Source organism: Papaver somniferum, chromosome 8 (genome assembly GCF_003573695.1).
Source record: "Papaver somniferum cultivar HN1 chromosome 8, ASM357369v1, whole genome shotgun sequence".
Taxonomy (NCBI): Eukaryota; Viridiplantae; Streptophyta; class Magnoliopsida; order Ranunculales; family Papaveraceae; genus Papaver; species Papaver somniferum.
The window spans coordinates 37,999,316-38,014,015 of record NC_039365.1 but is presented as its reverse complement, the minus strand read 5'-3'; positions in this window follow the sequence as shown (position 1 = coordinate 38,014,015).

Genomic DNA, 14,700 nt, shown 5'->3' with positions numbered 1-14,700 from the left:
ATGCTTAGTCCAAGAACCGAACTCCTAACAGTCACTGGTCAATTGTTAAAACAAAATCTCCATTTTTGGGCAAAACTTCAGGAACTTAGTGCTGAAGTACAGATAATTGTTTTTAAGTCATATACTTCTCAGTTTTAGGTAAAGTGATACTTATATATTTTCAAGTGAAGCGGAAATGGTACACTCTAAAAAGGAATTGCATTGTACGTTTCCACCGAAGAGCTGCCTGATATCGACCCTCTACTTAATTTCGGTGAGGATGCAACTCTAGCTAGTATACTGTGCATAACCATCCGCTCTGAACATGGGAAGCACATACATAATGAAAGAATGAATGAATATTGAGAATGAACATTATTCTGCTATTATCCTGTCATGCATGCATAATGTGGTTTAGGGTTTTGATAACTTTAATGTACTATGTGTATTCGTATATGGAATATGGAGATTTCTTACATGAAAGAAGAATCTAATTAAGCTTTTCTTTTCTTTATTTCTTCCTTTTCTTTTACTATCTATCTTTAATTTCTTTCTTTTTTCTACTTTATTCCATCTTATTGCTTGCCCTATGGGGATGGGACCAACTCTCTATGTTTAATGGTGTATTTCGTGCTTTAAGAATCAGCTGTGTGGAGAAAAGAAAGAATAGTCCTAAAGAGAGAGCTGAGCTGATTAAAGGCAAAGCAGTTTATGTGCTTTGATCTTCCACTTTCAAAGTAGAAATCAAAAGAAAGAAACATAACAAAATACTACTACTAACACATGACCCCTCCTCTTTCACATGGAAAAGAGTGCATTTGTATGAACTTGAATATTGAATGGTCACACAGAGATCATCAAACTAAGGTGGGGACTTTTGGGCCAAGTCTAGGAGGAGAGCCTTTTGATGAGTCTTTGTCTTTGTTGATTAAGGGTAGGGGTACCCTTTTGAGGGGTCACCATCTTCATTGCATATATATCTGCTGGTTCCCTTCTTAATGGTAGCTAGATTGAACGAATCTAACACTGTTTTCTGGTCTTGATTGATAGTAGTTATATCATTACGCATAGTATTCAGCTACCAGTTCATGTGAAATTGTGAATGGTGGAGTCTTGGAGATATTTACAAAAAGGAAACTTCAAGGGTGATTGCAAACTAGAATACCCTAAGCAAAGACATATATACGGTTTTGTTGAACCAACGGACTAGTGTCTCCTTGAATGGCCTTACTAAGTTTTTGACTCGGTTTCCCGCTAGTCTAAGGTTGTCTAGATTCTAAAGATGACAAGAGGGGTATGGGATATAAAGAGAGACAAACAGAGGTATAAAGTGTGGGGAAAAAAAGATAAAGATGTAGATTTAATAAAGAAAAAAACCAAGCATTTAGCCTCACATCTCTTTGATGACTTTCCCAAGCTGGCTGACTGCCTTATAGGACAAGGAAGCATCTAAAGAAGTTGCTGCTTCGATCTCTGATTTCATATGCAATGACCGTTCATGAGAATCAAATTAAAGATAGCGGAAAAGAAAGATATGGATAGTGAGAGGAGGAAGATGTATAGAAGCATTTATTTGTCATAAAGATTGTAAGAAGTAAAGTAATCAATCATAAATTATTGAGTATCGATCAACAAATGAATGCGCTTCCCCCTAGTATATATGTACGTATGTATGGCAGTTATCGCACTGACTTGTCATTTTTTTAAAATCTATGTCTGAATATATATGATCTTCTTTATCTATCTCTATGTATTTCATTCGGCATTCTATCTGCTTTTGGTCTCCACTTTGATGTTGCTTTCACGGTTCTTTCTTTTCTTGAATGTTAAGAGTCTTGGTTTGGAAACCAAAACCTTTTACCTTCACGCTGTAGAACTCAAGAAATAGTTTGTTTTGTTTTTTTTGAAATGGATACTCATCTACGAACTTAGAAATAGAAATAGTTATTTGTTTTGTGGTAAGACAAAAAAAACCCATATATGAGTAAAGAACTGCATGGTTCTTTGGATTTTTCTTATAATCGACTATGCCATGCACATGAGCGTGCGATTCAAACACAAAGATAATAACACGGAAATTATACCACTGAAACTCTGTCATTCTTTTAGACTTGCTGCTTCTTTAAAGACTAAATTTTTAAATAATAACACCTGTTGCTGATTTTCTCTCTTAATTAGGGGGAACTCAAATGTCTTAACATCTAACATCCAACACCACATGTATCAATACATGTATACTTGTTTAAATTAATAGGCAAGAAAAAACAATGCATGAAAGCTGAAAGATACGTTCGTTATCGATGAGAATTTTTAGCTTTGTTTTCGGAGCTTTGTCCTTGACACTGATGAAGCCATGCAGGCAACAAAAATACAGATTTGGGAAGATTGTAATTCTTGTCACTAATAAGGTCTTGGGACTCTATCACATCTTTCTCTAACAAAAGACATACAACCAAAATCTTCCTCTTGTGACATGAAATATGTACCGTAATGTAAAATTTATCTTTGCGACCAAATATCGGCAACGTATATCATTGGTGAGATGTCATTATTACCCAAAGAGTACTGCCACATGATCCAAAATATGTCTTAGGACTCAGAATTCTTCATGCAATCCAAAATCTATGTATCAAGTGATTCAAGATTTATTCCAATTATTGTGTTTTGTGACGCAAATTTTATATTTATATAATAGCAAAACATCTATTTCATTAGTCAAAAGCTTGTCTCATGAAAGAAAGATCGCCTTGCAATCCAATTAGAATTTTCGTACGTCCGAAAATTTATTCCAGGAACCTAAATATTTCACATGGTCCAAATTTATTAATTGCCACTAAGTATTTTTACCTTGAAATCTTACTTTTTACCTGAAAATTAATGTATGGACAAAAATTTGGATTATCATTCAAAATCAACATTTGTAACCATTAGTTTGTCTTCGTGGTCTTCGTACAAAGAATTTGAAGCATATAAATAACACCAATGCAGGACTAAAAAAAAAACTACCATTTCTGCTGAAAAGTCATTTCCTGCTTCGGTAGGAATAAGAGCTAAAATCAAAAAGAAAAAAAATATAGTACTATATCTTTTTCAGAAACACAAATAATAATCGTATATGACGTATAGAAATTTAGCCAACATGGGGATTCTAAATCCCAACCACCACCATTCAAACGACTGTTATTGGTTATGCACAATGGTGTGTAAGAGTCTCTTGAATTCATAAGAGCAGTTCCAACGGACTCAACAAATCAAAGATTTGTTCTATGAACTCAACAAACACGAAAAACTGATGAACAAACCAACAAATTTATTGGTTTGTTGAGTGAGATGGAAGAACAGACACGCGCTCGATGGAAGGTCGGGCGATCGTGGCACAACCGTTGGCGCTTTAGCAACAATCGCATGTGTTTACTTCAAACGCCAGCATCTGTACTGAAGCCTCCAGCGTTGAACAGAAAATCGCCAACGGCTAAATCTGGACGACTGAAAATCCTTGTCATCCAACAGTTAGAATTTTGAGTTCCATAAATACTTCTCATTTCAACTCGAAATTCACACATCTAGTCTTCTTTACTCTTCTTCTCTGAGCTTAAAAAAAATCTTCAATTCTTGAATTCAACAAATTTGTCAAAAGAAAATATCTCGGCCCTTGTTAGTTCGGCGAGCTCCGTATACTGAAGAAAAAGATGAATCTATTTGCAGAAACTATGTTTTTTATTTACTCAGCTTGCTTCAGCAAACTATCCATGGGTGAATTTCTGGGTGGTTATTCACGACGGGTTCTGTAGTGACACCCGAAATCCAAGTCATCGTGTTATATGCGAAATAGATAATCGTTATGGTACAATTAAGAAAGAAGTAAATGAGTTTGTAGCTTTAACTATGCAAGTTAATCGATATAGACTGAGAAGTGAAACTGATGCTGAGATGGAAAGAAGATCTTTGGTTGAATGGAGAAGATGGAAAAATGTGGCTTTTCGTTTCCAAAAATGTTTCGAAATCGTTAAGGTGTTGAACAATTTCAACCCCTTCTTTGTAGTTGTTGTTCCACCTAGTACTTCTCACCAGTCAAGCTAATGTAAAAATGTTTAATTTTAAACATATGTAATTCAATGAAACTAATGTAAAACGCATAATTTTAAACATATATAATTTCATGTAAGTCAAACCGTTGTATTTTTAAAACTAGAATTACAAATGTAGCAGAATTAAAAATTGAAACTTCTCTAATGTCGCTCATCGCTAACTCCCCCATTGTTATCTTCTGGAGTCAAGAATTCTCCAAAACCTTGGATATCCCCAACTTCCAACATATTAACTAAATTTCCATAGGGGGAAAAAACTGGTTGAACAACATTAGCGGATTGGAAAGCACTCGGTCCTCCAAACATATAAGATGTTTGTTGTTGTTGTTGTTGTGGTGGTGGTGTAACAGTATAGCAATTGTTTAGTTTCTAGGGCGAGAATGATGATGAAATGCGCTTCGTGCCATTTACGACACACACCCAAGTGTATAGCCTCCATTTGCCGATTCAGCCAATACATATCGTTCAGTTGGCTCTTCAACTCTCTGTTACTGGCAGTCACATTGTAGTAAGGATGATCACGTTCCACAGCTTGAGAAACAATGGGAATCGTGGTTGGCTCACCTTTTGAAGTAATACTTGGCATCTCCCAACGAACTTGAGGCATATTTGACGAAAATGATGAAGAACTTGCACCCATGGTGGAGTAAGTCATAAAGCATGGCTCTTTTGGAGGTGGCTAGCTAGGAACAATATTTGCATCATGAGCCAGGCGTGATAACCTCGGGAAATCAAACCCATAAATGTGCATGTTGTGTGTCCCAATTATAGGCTTCGAAATCGACCTGTACCAGGTGACATACTACGCTTCACCAATATTCCTCTTCGCATTTAGTTCATACCTCTCCCAATTGATTCTTCTCAGCCGATCAAAATCTGACCCAGAGGTTTGCATCTGTAGTGACGGGTTAATTGCAATTTCATATATACCTTGTACTTGGTACTGCATTCTTTCTCCCAGGTATCAAACCCCTTTATCCAAATCTAGAGTGTAAAAAACAACTCTACGGAGAGAATAATCAAGAATACGTTCTCCATCATTACCACCATACTCAGGAAAATCAATGTAAGGGGTGAATAACAACATTCTTGTGTCACGTATGGAGAGAATAATCAATAATACACTGCTAGTGTTCTTCGCCCAGTTGGTCGAGACGTACATGTCCAAGATTGGAAATCTAGGGGTATCGTCTTTAAAGATTGGTTTACCAACATGGAAGTAGGTATACCACCAATACTGCAAATTACTCCATAATTTTAGTATTTTGACTTAATCTACATTTGTTCATAAAAATTATTTAAATTTAAAAATAATAATTTTGATATTCACCTCTATGATGCCCCAGAAACAAGTGAAGTTAACTATACCAATGGTCGCTTAATCTAGCCCACATTACATTTTTTCTAAAATTTCAGAGCCCCAGTCATAATCTGGTGCTTTATCAAGATCTTCTAACGCTTCAAGCCAACAAACCCGAGCAACAAAAGTTGAGTTTGGAAAGAACGTCTGACCCAGTACCCATAAGATAAACACCCTTCGAGTTCAAAGACGAAAATAATATCCCACCTCCTTTCAATTCTTTATGATCTTCACGTATATTTGCTTCTATAAACGAGGGAAGAAGCGTCCGTCATTTACTATTTGATATCCATCGTCTTGGCTGTATGGTGCCGGATCTCCCACTCCACTTGGGATCCCACAAATGAAATAAAAATCAAGGGGCGTAATTCCTATTACAAGAATAATATCAACCATAATTAATTCTTTTGATTATTTAATAATTATTTAAAAAATAAAATTTAAGTTAGTTTAAACAAGCTTACAAATTTCAAAATCCATAACCTGGAACGTGTGCGTCTTCCACCATCTTTCTATAAATAATGTCGTAATTCTGTTGTTGTGTCTTCTAGGCTTCACACTACAAAGCGCACTCCAGGGATATCTGTCAACCCTTTCTCGGACTTGAGGGAGTAGACCTTCATAAACAACCTTTACGTCTGGAAATACACCTATTATTCTATAATAACCTTCAGACCGATCTTAATGCCCCGACACATGACCTTGGACTAATGTTGGAGTAGCAACGACACTCGGCGAAGCAAACTCTGCTTCTCGATTTTGAGAATAATCTATACCTATGGCAGGCCGCGGTACCGGTTCATTTCTTCGATCTCTTCTCTTCTTTGCAGAATTGACCGCTTTTCTTATTAAGTTGCTCGTATTGTATCAAAAAAGTTTGGTTTAGAAGAGTTTTAGAAGAAGGAAAAAGTAGTGGTGTGACTGAAAATGAATTGGGTTGAAGGAATTTATAGTTTTGAAAAATATAACGTTGGAAATATGGACGTTGGATAATTGGCCGTTGGCGATTTTATGTCTCACGCCCACATTTGTGTGACCAATGCCAGAGTTTGTGTCTTACACGCTAGCGTTTTTGCTACCAACGCCGCGCCGCGTGTAACCTACACACGAAACGAATGTACCTAGTCCTGGCGGTTGATCATCAAGCGCCCACTTCTGTACCCATAATGGAAAAATCTATTTGGCCATCTACCTAGCTCAACAAAGAACTGGGTTTGTACTTTATCATAAGAATTGTCCTGAGTACCGTCTTTCAAGTTCAATGGTGTCAAAAGAGTTCTAGGAGTGACGCGTTCTCGTTTAGTCACCCTTCTGAAGAAAGGGTAGTATCACTTTTCTCCACCCTAATTAAAGGACAATTTAAATTTCTTTTGAAACTCTTTTTACGTGGTAATTGTCTTTCTGATCCGGCGATCAGGGCCCAATGCAATGTTGTTCATCTCTGCAAAACCAATTACTAGGGTTTGATTGACCCTTGATGAGGTTCAGAATTTGGCAGGATACTCTTTTTCAAGTTTCGAAACCTCGCTTAGTTTGTTCTCAAAAGCAACAACAAACAACTGAAAAAGAATGGAAGAACGATAAGAAACTCACTTAAAGCAAAAGAAAACCTCGACAAGTTTTTGAAGTCCTTCATGCAGATCTCATGTCGGCATATCATACATTATTTTTATAACTAAGCATGCAAATACAGAATTAGGATATAATTAACTACATACTGTCAGTGTTATCAAATCCCACATGAGGACTATCAATCCAGTGATTCTTGCAGTGAAAAAATTATCTGTTTTACATGTACAGTTCAAATACGAAGGTGGATGGATCCAAACTGATCTTGTGTTAGATTTGAGGTAACAGTCCAAACACTATTTAACCCTGTAAGACACTAACTTTCTGCAAGTGCTTGTGAACCAAAGGGTCGGTTCTTTGGAGCTACTCTAACTAAATGAGCTCCGACAGCAGCTGGTCTGTCCCAAAATTATTGAAATCATATACCCTATACTGAAATGGTTTCACTGATTGACCACCTAGGTTGCTGCTTGCATATACAGTAAGTGGAATTCCAAGTCACAAACACATGTCAATGTCCCTTTGCTTATATCATAGGCCGCACTCAATTGCTTCAACCCTCTATATCCCACTCAGTGCTCTTACTTTACTCAACCAAATATGTTTTCACTCCCTACCCTCAAATTATTACGTATTATGAGATTAACCCTACCATCGTTCAAATGATACTATACAGTACAAAATATATAAATAAAAACAGAGGACTCATAGAGGAAGATTATAGTAATCTGCATCATGTTGACGATAGCCCATCTACCAGTATGACGTTTTCTTTATCCACAAACTTATGCAGCTATGCTACTTACGTCCCTAAAAAATTGAATTTTCAAAGTTTGAGGGACAATTCCCTCGCACTTTTATTTTCATACTATCTCACACATTGGACGTTAGTTTTGTGAATAAAAACCAAACGGTTACGAGTTGGAAGCTAATATTTTGGAGATATGTTTATCTTACGAATCTCTATATTCTCACTAAAAATGAGTGTATTCCGAAATGTATATAACATCACCATCTAATTCTTTGAAAATGAACCGCTAAAAATCAACGGATTTTTAACCATTGAAATTAAGATCGATAGATGATAGTGTTATACATTTCGGAATGTGCTCATTTTCTGAAAGTATGCAGAGCTTTGTAAGAGGAACATATCCCCAATATATTAGCTTTCAGTTTGTAACTGTTTGGTTGATTCAAAAAAATGACACCCAATATATGAGATAGTATGAAAAATAAAGTGTGAATGGATCTTTTCTCTTCTAGTTTTTGCCTATCTTTTTTTAGGTAAAGGTGAAAGACTGAAAAAATCATTTTAGGTGGAACAGAGAAAACATGTCTCAAGACCCTAGTTACCAATTAGGGGTACAGGTAGTAGTTCGGGATGGTATACGTACGGGAATTATACGTATTCGGATAGGTCAAATTCGGTCAAAAATCCGGTCAACGGTTCGTTGTTCGGATAGTAGTTCGGAACGGCATACGTACGTCATATTCGTTTTATAAATGTGAGTTCGGCACTTAAAATTCGGTTTACATATATGATAAATTGATAAGTATTATGACCTTATTACGATACTAATTTTATTTTTTTAGGATAAATTGAAAAAGTAAAAGTAAAACTTTTCCAGAAACGGAGGAAGTATGATTTATAAGATGAAAAAAAATATTTTAGCGTGATTATTTAACAAGAAGTAGACAATTTAATCGCATAAATCATTAGTACAAAACAAAGCTAGGCTAAGTTTGCCTTTGTTAGTGGTGCTCAGGATTTGTCCAGACAAAGATAAATCAAGGGTTGTGGTTCTCCTGACCACTCCCTACAACTCGCACACGTGGCATTAATTCCAATATTATAAATGAAAAATGAATACTCAAGTCATGATATGGATTTTCAAAAATTATAATGGGGAGGTTCGAACTCATGACCTATTGTGTCATAAGAGTGGCCTCTTACCAGTGTTCCACCTTGGTTAGAATTAATAGAAAAGATAAATCAACGATGGTGGTTTGTTCAAATTAAATATCATATTAATTAGTGTTTCACTAATTGAACATAATAAATAATCTATTCATTATAAAGTGTTCTTTAATTAGTGTTTCACTAATTGCTCATAATAAATGACTAATCATTTTTTAATTATAAAGTAGTCTCACGCTGAAGTTACTCGACATGATTCTTCAACGCAGAATCACAACAACAGTAAGCATCCCTCCTCCGTGTAGATTACACTTTTCTAGAATCCTTAAAAATGCCTTGGATGATGTTATTGCCAATCCGTCGAACCTTGAAGCATGGGTGAAACTTCTCCTTCTGCCAGCCTGTACCTTGAACCTATACATTCCTAAGTGTGCTGCTGAGGAACATTCAGGGACGCGCAAGAGATTGCAGATTGCAGCGATTAACCAGTCCCTGATGAAGTGGACTAAACCACAACGGTGTTATTTTTTGACACACAAACTGCTCGATTTGTCCAGGCCAAAACCCAGACCAAGTTCATCTGCCAAGAAACAAAGGAAAGACACTAACATTGAGGCTTGCAGGCGGAAAATTAGCAATGTCCGTTACTCCGCAGCCACACGTATTCTCACGTCTGATGGTCTTGCACCAACCACTCCTGAAACTTTGCAGGACCTGCGACTCAAGCACCCGGATACTCCTCCCCCAGTGATCCCTACATAGTGTATCTTAGTCGATGCTCTGACTGTCAACACCATGTCGGTCCTAGCCGCCATTAAAATCTTCTCAAAGGGCACTGCCTGCGGCGGAGACGGCTTAAGAGCGCAACACCTACTCGATGCCATGAGTGGCCCGGCTGCAGCCATTGCAGATGATCTTTTGCAATCTATTGCTCGTGCTGTGAACTTGTGGATGGATGGAAAATACCCACCGATGCTGGAAAATATGTCGCTAGTGCTCTGTTGACACCACTAATCAAACCAGGGGGAGGTGTAAGGCCAATTCTTGTGGGTACCATTTGGGGAAGGTTATGCTCAAAACTTGCTGCTTCCTCCGTCTGTAAAGATATGGCAGCATACCTAGGCTCTTACCAGTTCGGAGTGGGGATACCTTGTGGTGGGGAAAGCATCATACATGCATCCAATCTACTTCTCGAACTCAAAGGCAATGACCCCAGCATGACAATGTTGCTAATCGATTTCTCGAACGCTTTCAACATGGTCGACAGGTCAACGATCATTAGAGAAGTCAGAACCCGTTGCCCCAGCATCTCAAAGTGGGTTGAATTCTGCTATTCAACTCCGGCTAAACTTTACTACAACGACGTTGCTTTGTCTTCCGCACAGGGTGTCCAATAGGGCGATCCTCTCGGCCCTGTATTATTCGCTCTAGCATTACAACCCATTGCTGAAATGATCGCCACACAATGCTCCTTTGCCTTCCATGCCTGGTATTTAGACGACGGCACAATAGCAGGAGACACACTAGAAGTTGCTAAAGCTCTATGTATCCTTCGAGAAGAAGGACCACGCAGAGGACTGCATCTAAATCTATCCAAAACAGAAATTTTCTGGCCATCATACGATACTAGAAGAGACGATCCTAATGTATTCCCTTCCCAGATTGGCGTAAAAACTTCAGGGGTTAAACTACTAGGAGGTTCAGTCAGCCTTGATCTGAAATTTTGTCAGGATATAGTCAAACAGAATGTTGATAAAACTGTGCATTTGATGGACAAAATCCAACAGTTGCACGACCCACAATCCGAACTACTCCTGCTACGGAACTGCAATGAGGTTTTGAAGTTATATTTCACTTTGCGAACCACTTGCACACAAGCCATACAACCGGCTGCTTCCAACTTTAATCTGCATCTCCTGCGACACTTGCGTAGGATAATTGTTGGAGATGGTTCCGGCTTCGGCCTTATACAGCAACGCCTTGCGACTCTGCCAATGAAACATGGTGGCCTCGGAATCCTTACAATGGCCGACACAGGACTCTACTGCTACCTCGCCTCGTGCACCCAGACGTGGCAGCTTCAAAGCTCCATTTTGGCATGTCATGATGCCCTGGATTCATGTGCTAACTATCAGCATGCGCTGATATCTTGTACACCAGCTGTTGGTGTCTCCCTTTCCGATTATAACATCAATGACGCAGCCCCACAGTTTATGCGCAAACTGGCTGCAAATTACTTTGATGTTATTACGAAATCTTTACCAACAGCTTATTCTTTTACAGAGCGTGACTTATTCCTTTGGCACAACAACCGGATCCCTCATGCTATGGACTTCCTCAAAGCAATTCCTACTCATGGGCTTGGCCAATGCATGGGGCCTAGGCAGTTCCGCGCAGTACTCCAATACAGGCTTGGCATCCCCCTCTTCGTCGACAACACCTTCTGTGCTTGCTGCAACAAACCCATGGATATCTTCGGTGACCATGGTGTACACTGTGCTAAGGACGTGGAGAATAAGTATCGGCACGATGGAGTTCGAGACGTTTTTGTATACATCTGCTATAAAGCTGGGGTTCCGGCCAGAAAGGAAGCTTCCCTTGGTCTTCGTTCCAACTCAGCCAAAGATCTTAAACCGGCAGATATTCTCGTACTCAACTGGGAGAATGGGAAGGATGTTTGCTTTGATGTCACTGGCGTCTCTCCATTCACCAGCGCTTGTACACGCAGTTTTACTCCTGGTCATGCTATCACCATGGATACTACCCGCAAATTACATAAGTACCTTGATAAATGCTCCTACCATGGATATGGATTTGGCGTGCTGGCATTCTCAACTCTTGGGGAATTGGGGTACGATACAATTACTTTTTTGAACAAATTAAGGAACTGTCTTCGAAGCTATGATGCCAATCATAAAATAGGCAGTGCCCTTTTTCATAGAATAGGCGTAGCGATTCAAAAAGAGGTTGGCGCCCAGCTTGTCACCAGGCTGCCTTCCACCGACCTGTAAAATAAGATTGTTACTATAATTACTATTATTATCATCAAATTTAATTAAAATAAATATTTTATTATTATTAGGATTTCTCATAGGATTTGTTTTAGGGTTTGTTTTCTTAAACATGGTTTGTTTTCACGCCTTTATCCATCCTTAATTAATTATAATATTTATTTCTATTAATAAGTAATTTTAATAAATAATATCAGTAGACATTTTTGGCGACAATGAGTAGTAGAAGAGGTGAGTAGTAGAAGAGGTGGAGGCCGAAAGATTAGTGGTGGTTAAGTGCGGAGCCAAGCACAATTATATTTATTTTTGTTCTTTTATCGTAAAATGGGATACAAAGTCCATTTTTCACATGTATCCAACTTGCCAAGAATTTTTTTCTCCCTCTTTCCTCAAAATTCTGGCTCCGCCCCTGGTTTGTGGTGGAAGAAGTAGTGACGGTGAGTGCTGGCGAGTAGTGATGGACAATATTAATTTTATGTTGTCGTTACAACATCGATAACATCGTAGTGTGGAAGATGTGGTTGATTGTTTTTAATACTTTTGATAAATGAAGGTACCATATATTTCAGGGATGATATCATACAAGACAATATTTTCATGATCGTAGTTGGATCACCTAAATGGTACCCCTGTTATCTTTGGTACTATATCGTATAAATTATGATTTTTTAATGTTAAAATAAAATTGATTGCAATAAAAAAAAAATATATATACATGGAAAAAAAAATAATGAAACTAATCAATTGACGACATTTTGTTCAATCTAAACCTCATACATGGCATTTGTGATTGAAAATTAAAATTGCGTCCAACAACCTACATGGGGTGCGCGGTAGTGATGGTGGCAGTGGTGGAGTCAAAAATTGAAATTGAGGAGGCCTACTTTTTTTTAAAAAAATAAACATGTAAACTTTGGTGGACTAAACCATAAATATATATGGACAAAATACTATTTATAAAATAAACTAAAAAATTTATGTAGTTATTAAATATTTAAGGGGTTAGAGCCAGGTCAGTCAATCCTTGGCTCTGCCACTAGGTGGCAGTGGATAAAAAAATTGGATTCATATGGTTTTATGGTGGTGGCGGGTATTGGTGAACAAAAACATATTATGCTAATTTTGTAACGCTACAAAATATGTAACGTTATATTATAAAGTATAAAACGTGGTTGATCATTATAATGTTAAAATAAACTCGATAAAACACATGTCCATTTTTAAAAATTGGTGTAATCAATTGCCATGTCATGTAATAACTAAACGAATGACATGAATCAAGATTAGAACATATGAAATTGTTTATTATCGATTTGTCTATGTAAAAAGTGGTCAAGATTTGTCCTTGGCAAAGATAAATTTACCGCTGGGGTTTGCCATTTTTAAATGTTTTATTAATTAGTGTCTCATTAATTGTTCATAATGATTAATTAAATTTCTATTATAAATGTCCCTTTAATAATCTAACATAAATAATTTTACTAAAAACTATATTAATTCTAATGTCTCATTAGAATTGTTGCCCCCTGCAGAGCACAAATTGTTCAACTATATTAATGCCCCCTGCGGAGCACGAATTATTGTCCGTCTTCCAACCATATTAATAAATAATTTTACTAAAAACTATATTAATTCTAATGGTAGTAGTGGAAATAGGGTTAGTATAAACGATGGAGGGTGTTTGTGAATAGTGGAGGCGGTAACATTACTATTGGTGGAAGAAATAGTGGCGGTGGATGGTTTTTATGGTGGTGGGTGCTGGTAATAGTAGTGGATAATAATAGTTTTCGCTTTTTAGTAAGTTTTATTGACAGAGTAAAAAAAATCTTCAGAAAACATGCAACATTGTATTGTGAAAGACGTAATTGGTTGTTTTTAGCACGATTGATAAGGACAAAAACCAAATATTTCGAGGATGATACCGGAACGTATAAGACAATATGATCATGACTGTTGGATCACCGAAACGGTATCCGTATTATATAAAGGCAATTGGTGTACCTGCGTAAGAGAACATTATCGCTCTCTCAGGTACTATTACATTCTTTTTCCTGAAAGACCATCAATGTCGAGTTGTTTCGCGACAACTACCTATAAAGACAACAACTTTCACTCAATTCCCGATATAAAACCTTATTGACCCGGAAAATGTATTTGCGTTCTAAAATACTTGTTTGAAAATTATTTTTGTTCATCAAAATCATCATAAAAAACTCTAAATCATAAATCTAAATTTCGTCTCCGATTTTATAGAATATTTTTTATACTTTACATTCTCAAATCATGCGACCTCTTGATTACAAATCAACAATATCAAATTACGGATCAATATGTATAGGTTTCATTCACTGGATTATAAGGTATAGTAGATACAGATGGGTAGATCTCACAAAGCAGAAAATGACTGAGAATACTTCAATAATTTGGTCAAGAAATAAAGTCAAAATTTTAAGATTAACTTTCTATAGGACTAATTAGATCGGCTTTGATAGGAGCCGACTAAAATATGGATTAATAATAATTTCCACGTAAGACAATTGCAGAGCATAGTTTGGCTAACTCTACCTATGTAAATAATGGTCAAGATTTGTCCTTCCTCAATTGCTATGTTATGTGAGAAGAAGGTGATATCTAAGATTAAGGTACAATTCAAATCTATTAGATTCGTACCATTTACAACTGGACGCCTTGAAAAAAATTGACGTGTTGTTATTATTATTACAGGTAAGGGATACATTGACCACACTTGCGCAAATAGCTCACTTCGCAAATGAT